Below are 15,379 nucleotides of genomic sequence, written 5' to 3'. Positions count from 1 at the left end.
TAGTACTTGAAAAATAAAGAACAATCTCTCTGCCATATGATACCGTCAATATATTCATCGTAGAGTATCGGCTAGAGTAGGAGTTTCTTTTAATGAACTGTTAGTGTACTTATTTGGTTACCGTATGGTTCTGAAATCGCAAATACTTGCTCCCTTTGTTGTTGCTCTATATAAATGAAATTTGTGTCGAGATATGTGATACATGAGACGGATCGAGAAGGCGAAGATCCGACGATCAAGACTAATCCAGGATATTTGAAAATATGGAAGATATAGTTTCTTATATCAGGATATCTTTTTGTAACTTTGTAATGGAAATAATAAATAGATATTATCTAGTTTCCTAGTTTAGTTAGGAGAAACTAGGAAATTCTAAACCATAATTTACTCTATAAAGAAGAGATGGGTTCTAAGAGTTTTAGCATTCGATTACCATTCAATTATTGTAATGAATCACCACAATTGTGAGGAATAAAGATGTAGCCATTGTGGGTTTCTCTGAGGATGTAGGTCGTGACTTTTTGACTGAACCTCGTTAAATATTGTGTTATCTATTTCATGTTTATCTATCTCCGATTATGACAAAATCGTGAATTTAATAGTTTGTTGCGATATTCTGATTATTCTTATATTTTTATTGTTGTGCGCATTGTGGTCTAAAGACTTGTTTGCTATCTATTATTTGTATTCACAAGTAATTCCATTGTTGGAGTCCCACTAAGGTTGATAGAGTGATAGGTAAGTTGTTGGAGCTGATGGCTCAATAAAATAGCTTTATTTTCCAAAAACTCTATATCAGCTGAATACAATGAAACTAACTGACTTTCTGAACTACCAATAGTCATTTATGGCTGCCAAATCTTTCTTTATTTTCATAATTTTCATTCTTTGAATCCCATCTTAATAAACTTCGAAAATTGAAAAAAGTAAAGGGATGATTAGACATGTTATAATTAGTCTCGGGACTCTAAAATTGTGTGGCTTAAAAAAAAGGTTCATGTTCTTTTTAAATTGTTCATTCAATCTTAAATAGTCTGCGCCAAACAACATAATGCTAAAAACCCCAAAGATTTGTCCATGAAAGTTATTCTAGATTTAAGACAATATTCCTCAGATAACGGTAAAGATTTGCCGGGCTTATAAGCTTCAGAGATCTGATCATCTCAATTATATCAAGTACTTCGAAATCCTGTGTTTACATTATTTTAGCTCATAGCGAAAAGATAACATATTAGTACAAATATCTACATGAAGTTTAATGATGACACTTCACATCTTAAACGTCATTCTATCTTACCCTCGACTTAACATGGACATTACAGATCTGCACCGCTTACAAACGGTTACTAGAATATTTTAATTTTTATTGGTTTCCTATTTTTCACCTGCAATTATAACTATTTGATCAACAATTGTCACATTATCAAAGAAGAGGCTAACTTAAAGTAATGTTTTATGATTAAAGTCCTAACACTATTGATTGCAAGTGCACACAAGATGCAAATACAAAATCATGTATCCGACAAGATTCAAAAGTGTATCCAAGTTGAGTACCTTATACGAAAATCTGACAAGATCATCCATGTACCCACCACGACTGAAAATCTACCATAATGCATTCCACTTCCCAATATTCATTAGCATTAATATTTGCTAAAATAAGAAAGAGACTTATACCTGATTTTGAATTCCTAAAACATTCGTTGTTTGTTCCCTTCTATAATTCCACCCACCCAATCTTCAAAATATTAACATTTTTGAACATTTTATCGCGTTATATTATTTATACTTCTCACAAAGTTGAGCCCAACCTTTAAGAAGCATGTTCATTTTATAGGATAATCGGAATATACGAGGATAAGTTTGAAACCACACCTACGTTTAATTGTAGACCTTGATTTGAAATATATGTTTCTAAAAGTGTTCTTTTTATATGCATCAACCATAACTATGCATTCAAAATTATTTGTTACCATTTTATAAGCTAAAACTCTAATACTTCTTCACTAAATAAGCCTAAAAGTTCTCAAAAAAAAAAAGCCTAAAAGTAAACCATTATGGTCCTATAATTATAATTTTTATTTCCATACTTTGTTAGTCAGTTTTGAGTAACTATTCCAGTATCTTAAATATTCATTCTAGAAGATTTAGCAGACCACCAAAGGAACTTCTTTTTAAATAAGCTTTTGTAGAAGTTTCTTAGATTTTACCAGTTCTGATGTCCAATATGCAGTTGTTAGGTTCAACCTCTTGGATTGGAAGCATCCACCCTATACTTCTTTTGCCTTTACCTGTCAATAAGTAATAATAATAAAGGTCAGCACTTTGGGGAAAGCAAAATAGTTTCTGGGGTGTGCAATTTTAAAGGGAATATGTGAAATTTTAGAAATTTTTCGGGGAAACAAATTTTAAGGGGGAATCAAACATTGCTTCTTCCTCTTCTTCTTCTTCATCATCTTCAACTCCGGCCACCATTTCCGACCACCATCTCCGGCCACAACCACCACCATTTTCTTCCTCCTCTCCCCACTCTCTCTCTCTCTCTCTCGTATATGGCTTTGTCCCTAGCTACTTCAGGAATGATGTGGATCATCACCTACTTACTAGATGAACTGTTGGAGATTTTCAAAAATTGATTTATAGATGGAGAGAGTCTTGGAGGGAAGTGGCTCTTTAAATGAAAGGAAGATCCTCTCATGCATTGAACGTGAACAGTAGGATTGAATGGGTATATCCATTCAATTTGAAATGCTATGAGATGCATCCCATGTGATGGAATGCAATGGTATCTCTCCCATTTCTATAAATTGGTTCCATCATGTTGAATTGTATACACTGAAATCCGGACTCTATCTCTCTCTATTTGCTTCAATTTTCTCTCTCAAAATTACTTTCTAGTCTTTGTTAAGTGTTTTGTTTTCTTTTGGTGGATTGAAGTCCGTTCTTTTGGCATTATCAGTTATATATACAGAGTGTTCTTGGTCTTGGTCAAAGCGTACATACTTTAAACCAAGTAGTTGTTGAAGGGTTTCATCGTATCCTGAAGGCATAATTTCGGACCCGTTGTGTACTCGTGGTTTCAAACCAGAAGGGGGCGAATTACTGTCTAAAAGAATCGATTTATCGAGCTTTGAAGTCTAGAGATCAACGTGATTTTATTCATCAATTATTTTCCACCTTCCATTTCAATTTAAACGCCAACTTTTCCAACAATTTTTAGACATTAATTTCTGTAATTGAAGTGGAAGTCGTTTCAATTAACATCTTGCCATATGATCACGCGAACTGATTGAATAAAAACATAACTAGCGGAACACCGGTAAGTTCGTATCTCCTTTATCAAAGTTCTTACTTTTATATCATGCTGTCAGTTATTTACTCCGTGCGGGACAGTGCCTTACTATTTAGTAAAAATCGGCATTGTTATGCACACTTGGGTGCCTCGTTATGTCTTGATTATATTATGTCCATACTTTTTCTAATGGATACTTACCTGATTATGTGGACACATATAGTTTGATGCTCATTTTTTAGTATTTGGATCCATTACTGAGTATTGCATGAATCCGCAAGAAACAATGAATTTAAGGGTTATTAGATATCCTTTGAGAACATCAAATTGACTATTTGAGATATTTTGATGATCATGCTTAAGATACATTTTATGCATAATACATTGTTAAGGTTGATAGTGAGTTTTCGTTTAAATGAGACTCTTAACACTAGAGTTGGTCTATTTTTTAATTTGTGAGAGCTATTTGGTTTTGGCATCCAAATGGTTAGCCACTTGAAGCGGTATTTATGAGCCTTCTACGAGACATTGAAATATAATCTTTTGGTACAAGAGGTGCATCATGTGTGAGTTATATTTGCTAAATTTAGAGAGACAAAAGTATTTTACTTCAAGTTAAGAGTACATCATTTTGTTATCTATGAACACGTGGAACCTTCTAAATAAGATTTTAGAAGACGATATGCATTTGAGAAATTCCAATCTACCAAATTACGGAACTTTATTTTGTAGCATTAATATTTAACAAGTGGTTGATAATGCTCGTCATACTATAACTCATTTTTTGGAAAGAAATGAATGATAACTTATAACATTGAGATGATGAAAAAGTTATGGTGATCTTAGAATTAAAACTCTAAGAAATGAATAATCATATTCTTGAGTGAAGAATATAACAAATGGAAATTGTATTGAGTAAGAATACAATTATTGTACTTTTGGACTATTTATTTTCAAGTGACATGATAATTTTGGTTTAAAAGAATAACCCATTGTATTAAGAGAATACAATTACACAAGTTGGTGGGATTCATCTTGGGTCCATACGTAAATCCTCATGTTGTGAGATGTTGTTGTCTTGGACAACCAAGAAACAAGTGATGATATAGTTTAAATTGACTTATTTGAGTTCTCTAGTCATGTGCACTAGAAAGAAGCTCAGTGACGAATATTTTGAGAAGCTACGTGAGACAAATTGTAGACGGTTGAGAAACTATTACTCATAAAATGTTTTGGCCAAAAACAAGTGCCGTTAATTGTCGTTCATGTAAAGTTATGGTTGATTGTATTAAGTCAACTTTGTATCTAGAGAAATATTTTCTAATGTTGTTGTCATCTAGACAAATATTCTCTAATGTTTTCAGAGTTATCTACTGAACTTATCCTAAAGGAAAAGAAATGGGCTAAGGTCTGTGAATGAAGGTTGATCGCCTTTAATGGGAACCCAACTTATGTCTTGAAATAGATAGACAAAGTTCAACGGGTACTAACAAGTTAAAGCTTTCGCGATTATGGAATACTAGCATTTTATAATCTCCCATTTCTAAGCTAGTATTGGTATTTTTGCAAGACAAAGGATGAATGAAAATTCTTAATAAGTCCAAAATTTTAAGTGGTGCCTCGCAGAAACACCCCAAGTGGACTTACCTAAGTGAGTGTGAAAATCAGGCCGTTTCCTAAGAAAATAAGACCGTTTTCTGAAGAAGACTCATGAAAGGGATATTGCACATGGCCATTAACGTGCGGAGTATGGACACTCTATCCTCTGAAACGAGTATGTGCCATGACTCCGGTTTTACCATTTAAAGGATTTTTGGTTCAAGATACGTTCACCATAGCATTCTGATAAAGCTTTGAGTTGTTTGCACTAAGTGAAGGTTCAAATCCATAAGATATCTATCATGTATGTACAAGTTTCTACGATAATGCCAAAATCGTCGTTCGCTTTGTTATGTTTTGATTTTTTACATTTTGTTGGTTCATTTATAATTTTTCAATTTTTTGAAAATGGTGGGAGAATGTTGGAGATTTTCAAAAATTTATTTATAAATGGAGAGAGTCTTGGAGGGAAGTGGCTCTTTAAATGAAAGGAAGATCCTCTCATGCATTGAACGTGAACAGTAGGATTGAATGGATATACCCATTCAATTTGAAATGCTATGAGATGGATCCCATGTGATGGGATGCAATGGTATCTCTCCCATTTCTATAAATTGGTTCCATCATGTTGAATTGTATACACTGAAATCCGGACTCTATCTCTCTCTATTTGCTTCAATTTTCTCTCTCAAAATTACTTTCTAGTCTTTGTTAAGTGTTTTGTTTTCTTTTGGTGGAATGAAGTCGGTTCTTTTGGCATTATCAGTTATATATACAGAGTGTTCTTGGTCTTGGTCAAAGCGTACATACTTTGAACCAAGTAGTTGTTGAAGGGCTTCATCGTATCCTGAAGGCATAATTTCGGACCCGTTGTGTACTCGTGGTTTCAAACCAGAAGGGGGGAGAATTACTGTCTAAAAGAATCGATTTATCGAGCTTTGAAGTCTAGAGATCAACGTGATTTTATTCATCAATTATTTTCCACCTTCCATTTCAATTTAAACACCAACTTTTCCAACATGAACTTCACCAGCAGATTAAATGTCCAGTGGTTCTTATGTGTGATAATATGGGAGCCAAGTTCTTGGCTTACAATCCTGTATTCCATGCCAAAACAAAACATATTGAGATAAACTTTCATTTTATCAGGGATTTGGTGAAGAATGACACTTTAACTATCAAGTTTGTCGCTTCAGATGAGAACCTAGCTGACATCTTTACAAAGGGGCTTCTGGTGTCTCAGTTTCAAAACTTGAGCTCCAAACTCATGCATTTTCCTTTGGCTACTGCTTCGTTTGAGGGGGGATGTAAGATACACTCAGATGAGCTCGAAGAAGAAGAAGTTAACAAACTTACCTAACTATTCAGAGTTAGATAAGTAATGGTATGGGCACTCGCAGATTATATGGGCACACTTGGGAACTTACAGACTATATGGGCACTCACTGTCTATCGTGTGACTCACACGTATTATAATTACTTAGGTTAATTCTTGTTAAGTTGTTAGTTAAGTTTGTTAAGAAACTTAACTAACCAAGTGTACTTGCTTTCTCTCTAGGTTTTGTTAAAACAGTTGTATATATAGAGGAGAGATTAAAAGAGTTTCACAATAAGAAATTGTAATCTTCAAAGTGAATGAAATAAGAAATTCTCTAAGATTTACAAAAACTTTCATGGTATCAGAGCCCGATTGGTGATTTTCAACTCCAAAATCAAGAAGTTTGAAAACCTAATTGGGACAAAACGAAATAGTGAAACAAGAATTCGATCTTTTGTGTGAAAGAACCAGAGACGCAATCATCTTCTTCTTCTTCGATCTTCTGTGTGAAAGAACCAGAGACGAGAAAATCATCTAATTGAAATTCATCCACATCAAGGTATGAATACTAATCCAAATCAAATTACTCACAATGCAAACATTACTAGTTTAATTTCTGCTAGGTTAGATGGATCAAATTTCCTAATATGGAAATATCAAATCGAGAATGCCCTAATAGGAAATAACCTAGTCTGTTATATAGATGGAACATATACTGAACCATCATAATTGATTGTTGTTGATGGACGAGATGTGGTTAACCCTGCCTATCTTCATTGGCGAAGAACAGATTCTTTTGTAAAATCATGTATAAAAGCCACCATATCTCAATCAATAGCATCAGATATATTAGGACTCAAAACCTCTCGAGAAATCTGGTCCTATCTTGAATTGGTTTTCTCCAAGAATTTGAAGCTCAAAAATCCTCATTGAGAAACAAAATTCAAAACATCAAGAAAGGTCCTAGTTCTGTGTCTGAATATTTGAGTAAAATTAAGACCATAGCTGATTCACTTGTGGCTGTGAATGACAAAGTGAGTGATGCTGAGTTAGCTAGAATAGCATTACAAGGTCTGGGAAGAGAATACTCTCAATTCATCATAGCTATACAAAATAGAGATGGAGGATTAACCTTTGCTGAGCTAAGAAGTAGACTAATTCATCATGAACAATGGCTTAAAGAGCAAGAATCTCAGGAAGAGATGAGTGAATCCTATTTTGTGAAAAGACTTCCAAATAGAGCAACCCAATTTAAAGCAAATCAAAGATTCTCACCACAGAAGTAAAGTATTGAATCTTATCATAGAAACCAAAATCTTGACTCAACTCAGAGGAATCAATTCAAACAAAAACAGTTTCAAGGTCAAGTAAGGAACAATTTCTTTGATTATACTACCATTCCATGTGGTATTTGCTATAAATGGGGACACACAGCCAGGCAATGTAGAATGAGATTCAAAGACTTCTCTGAATCTTCCAACAGACCCATTCAAAGAAACTTTGCTAATCTTCATCTACAAGAAATTGAAGAGGAAGAAGAAGAAGAAGAAAATGAGGGGTTTGAAGTTCAAGAAAATGAAGATGAACAAGCATATTTTGGTGCTTTTGTTGACTGTAATGTGTCGCCCATGAAGGAAGCAAACTTGTCATCTCCTCAAATTGATAAGGATAAAAGATGGATAGCAGACACAGGAGCTACAAGTCATATGACCTATGCTTAAGGTATGCTGAATCATAGTACCCCCTATAAAGGTACAAATGGAGTTATGATAGGTGATGGAAATTGTATGAGTATTGCTAGCACTGGAGAAGCCACACTCATGGCTGATTCAAACCTGTTTCAACTTAAAAAGGTACTACATGTACCCAATATACAAAAGAACCTCCTCTCTATATCAAAGTTTACAAAAGAAAACTTCTGTGGTGTTGAGTTTCTTCCATGGGGTTTTGTGATTAGAGACCTATGGACTAAAGAAGTGTTAGCAGATGGACTAATGAAGAACAATCTATACAGTATTGATTTTGAAATGAATCCTTACTTCACTCCACAAGAAGGAGTGGAAGAAGCTTATGTTACTACAGCTACAGCCAAAATATGGCATCATAGACTGGGACACACAACTAAAGAGATAATTCAAACATTGGAAAAAGAAAACAAGATCAAAATATCAGAAAGGAACATGGAGAACATTTTTTCCTCTTGTCAAATGGGAAAAAGTCAAACACTTCCATTTCCAATATCAGAGAGCTCATCTTCTGTACCACTTCCGCTGGTACATTGTGATATCTGGGGTCCAGCACCTATAATTACACCTACTGGGATCAAGTATTATATCTTGTTCCTTGATGATTTCAGTAGATTCTTCTGGATATACCCAATGAAAGTAAGATAAAAAAGTCTTCAATGCTTTCAACACTTTAAAAGACACAATGAGAAGCTGTTCTCTCACTCTATCAAGAGTTTTCAGAGTGATGGAGCACCAGAATTAAGTAAAGGAGAATTTAGAGAGTATCTAAATCAATGTGGTATACATTTCAGATGTTCTTGTCCCTACACACCAGAACAAAATGGAAGAGCAGAAAGAAAGAATAGGCAGATTACTTCTATGGGTAATACACTATTGATTCAGGCATCCATGCCCAAAAACTTCTGGTTTCATGCTTTTGCCACAACAACATACATCATTAATATGACTCCAAGTAAGGTTCTCTCTCTTCTAACTCCTTATGAGGTCTTATTTCAAAAATGCCCAAGTTATGACATGATTAAGGTATTTGGGTCATTGTGCTATCCATATTTGGGAACTACTAAGGCTGACAAATTGAGCCCAAAGTCAATAAAGTGTGTTTTCATTGGGTATAGCCCTGCTCATAAAGGATCGATATAAGTGTCTAGACTTAGTTTCTGGTAAAGAATATGTGTCCAGACATGTGATATTTGATGAATCAGTATTTCCCTTTGCATCTTATGATTCTCATTCAATGGTAGCTCCAGTAACTAACACCTATGAAGTGTTCCCTTTACCATCACTTCCACCATCAATCACTACACCCACAGTCCCAAATTATCATACCACATATTCCTTATCAGACCAAGTTGTCTCAGCACCTAATGTGTCTACATCAGAAGCAAGTAATCTCCCATCTGAACCTCATATGGAAATATCTCAGACTGTATCTTCACAGTCCTCATCTGATTTTGATACCTCACCAGAGACACTACTAATCTCTAATACTCATCCTATGCAAACTAGACTTAAGAGTGGTATAAGTAAACCAAAAGCTATTCCTGACCATGTGGCTCATTTCACTGTACCTCATGCCATGCCCACTGCCTACCTTGTGTCATTACATTCTGAAAAGGAGCCTAAAACCTATAAGGAAGCTAGTAAACATGAACATTGGTTATTAGCTATGAATGCTGAATATCAAGCTCTTATGAAAAAAAATACTTGGTCACTCACTCCAAGGTTACCAGACATGAATGTTCTTGGTTGTAGATGAATATTCAAGATTAAGTATAAGTCTGATGGAAGTCTGGAGAGGTATAAGGCCAGATTGGTTGCTCAAGGCTACAATCAGCAAAAAGGAATAGACTATGAAGAGACCTTTAGTCCAGTGGTTAAGATGCAAACAGTAAGGGTAGTGTTGACTTTAGCAATCTCAAAAGGTTGGCCTATACATCAGTTGGATGTATCAAATGCTTTCCTTCATGGTGACTTGTCAGAGAATGTGTATATGAAACAGCCACCTGGGTTTGTAGATAATAAGAAATCTAACTTTGTATGTCATCTTCATAAAGCACTCTATGGGTTGAAACAAGCCCCAAGAGCTTGGTTCAACAAGATAGCTATCTATCTCTCTTCCTGGGGATTTGTCAAAAGTGACTCAGACCATTCCATGTTTGTGTTCAGCTCTTCTCAGCATATGTTGGTTTTCCTTCTTTATGTGGATGACATTATACACACTGGCACTTCTCTGACTTTGATGGATGAATTGGTTACTGATCTTACCAAGACTTTTGCAATGAAGAGGTTGGGTAATCTTCACTATTTTTTGGGTATTGAGGTTCAGCAGAGTTCTACTCATCTTCATCTATCTCAAACAAAATATCTCCTTAAACTCTTACACAAATCAGACCTCATGGATTGTAAACCTAGTTCAATTCCAGTTTCTTGTGGAAAAGGGTATCTAAATTGGATGGTGATGTAATAGATAATCTTATCTTCTATAGAAGTATGGTAGGTGGGTTACAATATGCAACAATGACTCGACCAGATTTGACATTCAGTGTCAATTACTTATCCCAGTTTATGTAGGAACCAAGGTCTAGTCACTTGACTTTACTCAAAAAGGTGTTGAGGTACCTCAAAGGTACTATTGGAGCTGGAATTTTGATTAAGGCAGGTGATTTATCTAGTCTATCTGGGTTTTCAGACTCTGATTGGGGAGGTTGTCCAGACACTAGGAGATCTACCAGTGGATATTGCATTTTTTTTGGCTCCACACTTGTGTCTTGGTCTTCTAAGAAGCAAACCACAGTTAGTAGGTCTTCAACTGAGGCAGAGTATAGGGCTTTGTCTCTAGCTACTTCAGAAATAATGTGGATCACCTACTTACTAGATGAACTTCACCAGCAGATTACATGTCCAGTGGTTCTTATGTGTGATAATATAGGAGCCAAATTCTTGGCTTACAATCCTGTATTCCATGCCAGAACAAAACATATTGAGATAGACTTTCATTTTATCAGGGATTTGGTGAAGAATGGCACTTTAACTATCAAGTTTGTCGCTTCAGATGAGAACCTAGCTGACATCTTTACAAAGGGGCTTCTGGTGTCTCAGTTTCAAAACTTGAGCTCCAAACTCATGCATTTTCCTTTGGCTACTGCTTCGTTTGAGGGGGGATGTAAGATACACTCAGATGAGCTCAAGGAAGAAGAAGAAGTTAACAAACTTACCTAACTATTCAGAGTTAGATAAGTAATGGTATGGGCACTCACAGATTATATCGGCACACTTGGGAACTTACAGACTATATGGGCACTCACTGTCTATCGTGTGACTCACACGTATTATAATTACTTAGGTTAATTCTTGTTAAGTTGTAGTTAAGTTTGTTAAGAAACTTAACTAACCAAGTGTACTTACTTTCTCTCTCTAGGTTTTGTTAAAACAGTTGTATATATAGAGGAGAGTTAAAAGAGTTTCACAATAAGAAATTGTAATCTTCAAAGTGAATGAAATAAGAAATTCTCTAAGATTTACAAAAACTTTCAACCTCTAAACCATCATAAACAATGAAGTAGAACTAACCTATCACCCGTTCTTTTACAATTTCTCATTCGATTTTAAATAACCTGCACCAAGCAACTCAACCCTACAAATCCCATGGATTTGTTTATGCAAGAAATCCTTAATTACTACAATATCGGAAAAAAAGGGTACAAATAAAAGTTATCGGGCTTAATATCTTTGAGGCATAAACTTTACAACTCTGAATTGTATCAGCTATTAGAATCCTGTGTTTAGAGTAAAAAACATCTGCATGAAGTTTTATAGATGACACTTCAAATCTTAAACGTCATTCTATCTTACCCTTTACATAACATGGACACTATAAGTCGTTTATACAGATTAAAAATGTGTCAACCATGGTCTCATTATCCATAAAAGACATAGCCTGAAGTTAAGTTTTATGATCTACAGTCCTCACACTAGTTGTTTAAGTATAGACAAGATGCACATACAAAATCACGAATCGACAAGATTTAAAACAATATCCGAGACAAGCATCTCATAAGAGAATTCGACACGAGCATCTCAGATGAGAACCCCAACACACATTCCCATCTACGAGTTTAACGCATTCAAGTTCAAAATCTTCATTAGAATAAATAATGCCAGCCTAAGAAAAATATTTATATCTTTAGAATAAGATTTTGAATTACAAAACATTTATTGGGCCTTCCCTTATATAAATCCAATCCTTAAAAATTGTAAAATCTCAACTTTTTATTAGGCTAGAAAGTTTATACCTGTCACCAAGTTGAGCCAATCTTGTAGAGTTGGTCACTGTTAGAGTGTCAGACATAAGAGTTAGTAAGGGAACACTTGGCTAGTCCGGTTATCAACAACCATGTCCAATCAGGGAGTTTCCTTGGTCCATTAGGCGAATCTGCTCGCGGAAAACTTGGACGCCAAAAGGTTGAAAAGACAATTGGACATCATGTTGGTCCAAAACTATTTGGTAACTCAAATTTGTTTGTTCTTCTACTTTTCAAACAACAATATGTATATTTATACATATACCATTATTTTGTTTTTGTAGTGTTCTATTTTGCAGGTGTACATCTATCATTATGACTTTCACTCTCATGTTTATCCTCTAATGGATACACTTGGGAAACGCGACCTCCCTTGCGAGTGATGGAAACTCTTCAGCCTCCAACAAAGTAAACCCATCTTTCTTTTTCTAGATGTAAAATGCATGTTAACTAAATCGTCATATTCGAAACAACAAACCAAATCGGTGATGGTGTATAGTGTTGGACGAAATATTATCAGAGCATTTGTACCAGTCTGATCGGATTATCTCTTAATATCGATTCTCTATTCCCATATGTTCGTCCGTTTCTTTTAATATTTTTTTTGGGTGATCTCTAGGGGCCTACCTATTTTCAGTTCTATATTTTTAGTTTTAGGTTTTTATATCACTTCAACATCTGGGAATCTAAAGTTTATTTATTGTATCTTTTACGTTGCAGAATTGTAAACTTACAATCTTCCCAGTAATTCTTGAGTGTAATATATCATAGTTGCACAATTATCTTACTCGCTTATTTTTCAAAATGACGTATGTACTCAATAACACGGGTACAAAGTAGTTGGATTGATTAATCATAACCTAGAGAAATCCGACCTCCAACCAATCTTGAAACATAATAAATTCTCTGTTGCAGACTTGCAAAGGAAAAAAGTGCAATCTTCCCAACAATTAATGAAATGAAGTAAATGATCCGAAAATTTGTTTGTTAAGGTGTCTAAGAACTAATATCGCATAACTAATCAAAAACATTATTGCTACTTCCTTAGCTTTTTAAACTAATCACAAAGAATGTAGTAGAACTAACCTAATTCATGTTCTATTTGAATTGCTCATTCAATCTTAAATAGTCTGCGCCAAACAACTTAATGCTACACATCCATAGATTTGTATACTCAAGTTATCCTTGATTAGTACAATATTCACCAGATTGCAGTAAAGATAAAAATTATCAGGCTTATAATCTTTAAAGCAAAAAAACTTCACAGATTTGATTTATATTATTTATTTTGAAATCCTATACTTAGAGTATTTTAGCTCATAGTTTTGAAATGAAAACATATTACAGTACAAAGATCTACATGATGTTTTAACGATGACACTTCAGGTCTTAAACGTCATTATATCTTACCCTCACTTTAACATGGACAGTATGCACCTGTACAGCTTACAAGCGTTTACGTATAGATTTTTTATTTTTATTAAGTTTTGAGTTAATTCCTATATGGCCCCCTACTTTGTGACCAGCTTCTTTTATGGCCCCCTATTTTCTGTAAATTCAAATTTGGCCCCCTATTTTCATGTAAATGCCATAACTACCCCTCCCATTAATATAAGTTTAAAATAACTTTAGTTAGGAAATATCTCTCTCCACCTCATTTCCACCTCACATCCCTCTCCACCACACATGTCTCTCCACCTCATCTCTCTCTCCACCTCACCTCTTTCTTCTCCGACGAAAGTTGCCGGCCGGAAAATTTTCCGGCCGGCGACCTTCAACATAAAAAAATAATAATTTTTTTTTCTAAACTCTCCTCTTTCTCTCTCTAAAAAAAAAAAAAAAAAAAAAAACTCCCTTCTCTCTCTCTAAATATTCCGGCGAAGGGGGGTTCCCCTTCGCCGGAAAAACCAGACCTTCAAGGTCTGGGTTGAAACCAGACCTTCAAGGTCTGGGTTGAAACCAGATCTGGTCTGGTTTCAAACCAGACCGAGATCTGGTTTGACACTAGACCTTGAAGGTCTGGTTTTTCCGGCGAAGGGGAACCCCCCTTCGCCGGAATATTTAGAGAGAGAGAGAGAGAGAGAGAAAGAGAAAGAGGAGAGTTTAAAAAAAAAAAAAAAAAATTTTATTTTTTTTATGTTGAAGGTCGCCGGCCGGAAAAATTTCCGGCCGGCAACCTTCGTCGGAGAAGAAAGAGATGAGGTGGAGAGACATGTGTGGTAGAGGTGGAAGTGAGGTGGAGAGAAATATTTCCTAACTAAATTTATTTTAAAATTATATTAATGGGAGGGGTAGTTATGACATTTAAATGAAAATAGGGGGCCAAATTTGAATTTACAGAAAATAGGAGGCCATAAAGGAAGCTGGTCACAAAGTAGGGGGCCATATAGGAATTAACTCTTAAGTTTTCACCCGGAATTCTAACTATTTAATCAACCATGGTCAAATTATTCTCCAAGACGCCAACTCAAAGTGATGTTTATCATTCTAAATTCTAACACTATAGATTGCAACTACACACAAGATGCATTTACAAAATCGTGTACCGGACAAGACTCAGAAGAGTATCCAAGACGAGCACCTTGTATGAAAATTCAATAAGATTATCCATGTACCCACTATGGCAGAGACTCTACGAATACAATTAATGCATTCAATTTCACAATATTCATTAGCATTAATATTTGCTAGAATAAGAACGAGACTTGTATCTATAGATGAAGATTTTGAATTCCTAGCTAAACACTTATTGTTTGTTCCTTTCTATAATTCCACCCATCCAATCTTCAAAACTTTGCACATTTTTAAACATTTTATTGTGCTAGAGTATTTATACTTCTCACAAAGTTGAGCCCAACGTTTAGGAGTTGGTTGGTCTTAGATTCATATTTATTTCATAGGAATTTACGAGGATAAGTTTGAAATTACATGACACCTTTAAATATGCTCATTTTTAGACCCTCACTTGGAATATATGTTGCTAAAATTGAAATATATATATATATATATATATATATATATATATATATATACACAATTAAGTAGCAGATCTCGAACCCAAAACAGTTCTTTTTATAGGCATCAACCATATCTTTGAATTCTAAATTATTTCATACCATTT

General features: G+C 34.9%; 1 long non-coding RNA gene across 1 annotated transcript in view; it reads right to left on the bottom strand.

The window, feature by feature from the left end:
• Positions 1–15,379, bottom strand: part of LOC147568366 (uncharacterized) — a 45,086-nt gene that overhangs the window by 2,921 nt on the left and 26,786 nt on the right. The window contains exon 2 of the long non-coding RNA XR_015231034.1: positions 2,211–2,291. This is a non-coding gene — a long non-coding RNA (uncharacterized LOC147568366). The remainder of the gene's footprint in view (positions 1–2,210; positions 2,292–15,379) is intronic.

This window comes from Eschscholzia californica, unplaced genomic scaffold (genome assembly GCF_041429995.1).
Source record: "Eschscholzia californica isolate CP2 unplaced genomic scaffold, dmEscCali1.0.p SCAF_1, whole genome shotgun sequence".
In the NCBI taxonomy this organism is placed as follows: Eukaryota; Viridiplantae; Streptophyta; class Magnoliopsida; order Ranunculales; family Papaveraceae; genus Eschscholzia; species Eschscholzia californica.
The sequence above is the reverse complement of the archived record's forward strand: the minus strand, read 5'-3'. Positions and strand labels throughout refer to the sequence as shown.